The 5,375-nt window shown below is 50.5% G+C and overlaps 2 pseudogenes; both read left to right on the plus strand.

Moving 5' to 3' along the window:
- The first annotated feature begins 1,170 nt into the window (after positions 1-1,170).
- LOC103643537 (exocyst complex component EXO70E2-like) lies at positions 1,171-3,600 on the plus strand (annotated as a pseudogene).
- LOC103645397 (aspartyl protease 25-like) lies at positions 3,296-5,048 on the plus strand (annotated as a pseudogene).
- The last annotated feature ends 327 nt before the right edge of the window (positions 5,049-5,375 follow it).

A 5,375-nucleotide genomic window follows, 5' to 3' on the forward strand; every position in this document is an offset into this window, starting at 1 on the left:
TTGACAACATATACATTTATAGCAACACGGAAAGCATAAGATTTTAATATAGTATAAACAAATTCTGGAGAAGACATGTAAATGATACCAATTGTGGAATGAAACCACTTATGGGATCAACTGAAAATTCTTGTAGATTTGCAGTGAAAGCTTATTGTCTTTCTCGGGGGACTCCATTTTCCTTCAATGAGACTTACTACATATAATAGACTTGAAAACAAGTATTAGTCTCAAAGACTTAGATTATAGAGTAACCTCCCCCTAAAAGTGTGCATATAAGTTTTGAATACTCGTAGGAGACTTGCACTTTGATTTTGATATCAAGAGGGGAAATTATCTATAATCCGAACTTTGGCACATATAAGTCAAAATGACACCACTTGTAGAATACTACTAATAGGATATAAACTTTGAAGCATTAGTGTCATTTACTTAGGAATGTTAAATAAGCTATTTGCCATGCTTAACATTTTAAACCATGTAGGTTTGCTCAAGAATATGAATTAGAAAACGAGCATTCCTACCATATGATTGACATGGTTAGCATGCAATTATAATCAAAAGTAAATACCACATGTAAAAACTAGGTATGTAAGGTAAAAATTTGATATAAGAAAATAGATACTCATATCTAAAAACTATGATTTTAAACTATGATTTAAGAGGCAACGAGTGATGTGCAAGCAGATCTTAGATGTAAGCGTGCAAACAAGGCTTCTGATCTGTTAGATCATGATCTAATCATACATACAATCAAAGTTTGTTAGGGTCTTTTTATAAAGCTACGCGAGCTGATGGTGTAAAGGTGTAAGTGATTAATATGACATATCAGAAAACTCGCTTGTATGCTTACATAAAATGTACTCATATAATTTATAGAAACTGTAGTAACGTAAGGCCATCAGTGTTCGTCTGGATTCTTATCCGTCTCGTAAAACCCTCCCAAAAAAGCAAGGCGTGAAAGAAGTTATATGGAGTGCGTCCCTTCTTATCAAACTAAGACACAAAATACAGGCTAAAGTTCTCTTATCATTCCCTATCTACGTGTACAAAAATGTCAATATATAAAGCATGAAAATGCATAACTTTCATGACCACTAATAAGATGAGTCCATTATGTACTTTAAATCTCTACTAATCCTTAAGGCAATAGTGTAGACTAGCACAACCATGCCCCCGCCCCCATCTCAACCGTCCGATTTCCAACCCCGCCTCCATCCGAAACCGTCCGATTGTGTCTTCTCGCTCTCGCTCCCGCAGCCGCACCCGCCGCTAGGGCACCCGGTCATGCACGCAGCAGCCACCACGTCCCGCCCCAACCCCCGCCGCCATTGCGTGCAGCGGCCCCCGCGTCCGCCTCCATCTCGTGCGGCCATGCCCTCCGTTGGGAAAAAACAACAGCGCCCAGCCACCATCTCTGTTCTTCGCGGGAGTGTGGCTTAGCATCTTCTCTATGTCTGTCGAGGAGTGCGAGCCAGCTGCTAGCTGAGAGCCGAAAGAAGGAATCCTCGGCCGACAGCAGGAGAGGAGAGCCACCGTTTGATCAGCGACCGGGCAAAAGCAGGCCGCGGCCGGCCACCCCGCCCGTCGCTGTCCGACCCCGCACCAGCGACTCGCCGAGTGCAGGCACAAGAGGAGGGGCTCCATCCATGAGGCAGCCATGCTTGTGCTCATCAACAGGTATCTCTGGTGCGGAGCGGGGCTGGATGATTTGTTGGAGAGCGTGCAGCTTTCGTGTTATAGCTGCTTGCAGTTCCTAGAATTTAGCTCCCGAGGATGACATCGCGCAGTAGCTCGCCGCTTTGGATGTCGCCATTGAAAACCTCGTGCGCGGTGGCCCCGGCGGCGCGTGGGCCGGCGTCGCCGTCCAGCTCGCCATGGTGCGCCTCGAGGAGGAGCTGCGTCACCTCATGGTCTGCCACGCCGTCCCCATCGACCTCACGGTCCTCTTCTTCTCGCTCCGCCGCCTCTCGCTCGAGTCCATGGACGACCTCGACACCTGCCCCGACTTCGACGCCGCCACACTGCATAGCCTCGACGCCACCCCCGCCGGCCCGAAGATCGCGCGCGGCGCCTCCCTCGGATCTAATCCCTTTGAGGACCAGGTGTTCGATCCCATGCGCCCCGAGGCCGTCGAAGACCTGCGCGCCATCGCCCACCGGATGGCGCACGCGGGATCCGCTGCGACCTGCTCGACGAGTACCTCTCCGTGCTTGGCGTCGAGCGCCTCAGCATCGACGATGTGCAACACATCGAGTGGAAGCTGCTCAATGACAAGATGAAGAAGTGGGTGCACGAGGGTCAAGACGGTCGTGCGCATGCTGCTGGCTGGTGAGCGTCTTCTCTGTGACCAGGTGCTCGATGCGTCTGATGAACTTATGTATGTGTGCTTCCTTGAGTCCACCAAAGGATGCATTATGCAGATTCTTAGCTTTGGGGGTGCTGTGGCGGTGTGCCCCCGCTCGCTAGAGAAGGTCCCTTGGATCCTTGACATGTATGAGGCACTTGCAGAGGTGATCCCTGAAATGAAGGACTTGTGCATAGGATGTTCTAGGGATGGCATGATCAGTGACGTGCAAGCCATTCTTGATAGGCTTGGGGATGCCATGTAGGGTAACCTATTTGACTTTGGGAAGATGTTACAGCAAGAGACCTCAAGGAGGGCGATGACAGCTGGAGAAATCCACCCAATGACACGCTATGTAACTATTTGAGGTTGCTGGTTGTTTACAGTGAGACACTTGATGCACTATTGGCTGAATACAACAGTGATCATGATACTTTCAGAAGTTCTGATGATCAGGATCAGGAACACTTGGAGAGAATGACCCCTTTTGGAAGGCGTCTTCTGAAGCTGATATCTTACCTGGAGGCCAATTTGCAAGAGTGTACCATTATTTTGCTGCTTCTGAGATATACAATGCAATCCGTGTGTTCATTGCTTGCTATGTCTGGATGACTAGATTTGGGAATTTCTCCTATTACTATATCAAGAAAGATTTTAGTATTGCAAGATTTGCTCAGGTGCCTATGCTACCTCATCAGTCTTATTTTGTGCTATGTCCTAATGAGTTTAGTCTCCTGTATTTCTTGTTACCGCCTTTTAAGCACTAGACCAATAACTATACTTTCCATGTAGATGATGTGGAGGTTAAATTTCTTTGTGGCATTCTGTTGCATTGTCCTTGACAATGATCTCATGCTCTATTATATATGCCCAATGCACACACTATTTACTCTTATGGTATATGGATCACTTGGTCTGTTTAACAAATGCAATGTGGTACCATCAATCATGGCTATTAAGATTGCTTGCTACTTCTTGTCTGTAATTTTGATATGGGAAATCCCTGGGGTATTTGAATTATTGTGGGCCCCCTTTACGTTTCTGCTAGGTAAGTTATTGATGTAGTTTTGTATGACATTCTCCCTACCAGTCATGCTCAGGAGTTTAGGACCAACCTTAATTATTTTCTATTCAGGCTATAAAGATCCATCACCATCCAAGGCACACTTACCCCTGCTACATGAGTGGCATTTCCGATCTGGCCTCAATCGATACATATGGATTATTGGAATGATTTATGCTTACTTCCATCCTAATGTAAGTATTTCAAATATGGACCTATATTACCCTGATCACCCTCTGAGATTGTATCTGCGAGATTTTACTGGATACGTCTCGATATATTTTCCCTAATCTATATATATATATATATATATATTAAGCATCGTTTCTTTTGTTCAGATCATGCTAACCTTAACATGGAGCTTTTGACGTACAAAGAAGTTCACTTCTTAGTCTTTGTATTTGTGATATACACATCTCTATCTCTACTAATCCTTAAGGCAATAGTGTAGACTAGGCACAACCATGCCCCCTCCATCTCGACCGTCCAATTGCCGGATCAACCCCGCCTCTGTCTCAACCGTCCGATTGCCTCGCCTCGCTCTCGCTCCGGTCCTTCGTGCCGATCGCTCCGGGCCGGTAGCTCCTCAGAATCCCCAGCTACGTGGCCCGCGCGCGCCTCGGCACGCTGGCGCAGGCGCTCCTCGTGGCCATCAACCCCAGCAACGATGCCGCGTGGGTGCCGTGCGCCGCCTGCGCGGGCTGCGCCCGGGCGTCGTCGTTCGACCCGACGCGGTCGTCCACGTACCGCCCCGTGCGCTGCGGGGTGCCGCAGTGCTCGCAAGCTCCCGCCCCGTCGTTCCCAGGGGGCCCGGGCTCGTCGTGCGCGTTCAACCTGTCGTACGTGGCGTCCACGTTCTAGGCCCTGCTCGGGCAGGACGCGCTGGCCCTCCACGACGATGTGGACGCCATCGCGGCCTACACATTCGGGTGCCTCTGCGTCGTCACGGGCGGCTCCGTACCGTCGCAGGGGCTCGTGGGATTCAACCGCGGGCCGCTCTCGTTCCCGTCGCAGAATAAGAACGTGTATGGCTCCGTCTTCTCCTACTGCCTGCCGAGCTACAAGTCCTCCAACTTCTCCGGCACGCTCCGGCTCGGCCCCGCCGGCCAGCCGAAGAGGATCAAGACGACGCCGCTGCTGTCCAACCCGCACCGCCCTTCCCTCTACTACGTCAACATGGTCGGGATCCGCGTCGGCGGCAGGCCCGTGGCGGTACCGGCGTCGGCCCTCGCGTTCGACCCGGCCAGCGGCCATGGCACCATCGTCGACGCCGGAACGATGTTCACGCGGCTGTCCGCGCCCGTGTACGCCGCCGTGTGTGACGTGTTCCGGAGCAGGGTGCGAGCGCCGGTGGCAGGCCCCCTCGGTGGCTTTGACACGTGCTACAACGTGACCATCTCTGTTCCGACTGTCACCTTCTTGTTCGATGGGCGGGTGTCGGTGACGCTGCCGGAGGAGAACGTGGTCATCCGAAGCTCCTTGGACGGCATCGCGTGCCTGGCCATGGCTGCGGGACCATCGGACAGCGTCGACGCTGTGCTCAACGTGATGGCCAGCATGCAGCAACAGAACCACCGTGTGCTGTTCGACGTCGCCAATGGCCGCGTCGGTTTCTCGCGCGAGCTTTGCACGGCCTGAAATCAGTGGAGTCAGCCTATGGATGGAGTATTGTGTGTACTACTCCGGTATAAGTGTTTCAGATTCCTGTGGTGCCGTGAGTTCAAGCATGGATATCTCGTTCGTTGCTGTCAGCGCTTGGAAAGTGGATTTACTGAGTTGTTGGGTTCTGCTGACTAAAATTTGTGTCGCGTCGGGTGTTTAAATATTAATTAGATTAATTAAAAAACCATTACACAACAAAAAACTAAACAACTAGAGTGCGAGACAAATTTATAAAGCATCCCCTCAGGCGGGATTTCGGTGCCAAAGATCATATCGATGGTGGAGGGGGCCGTCGGCCTCGGC

The sequence above is a fragment of the Zea mays genome, chromosome 1 (genome assembly GCF_902167145.1).
Source record: "Zea mays cultivar B73 chromosome 1, Zm-B73-REFERENCE-NAM-5.0, whole genome shotgun sequence".
NCBI classification, from domain to species: Eukaryota; Viridiplantae; Streptophyta; class Magnoliopsida; order Poales; family Poaceae; genus Zea; species Zea mays.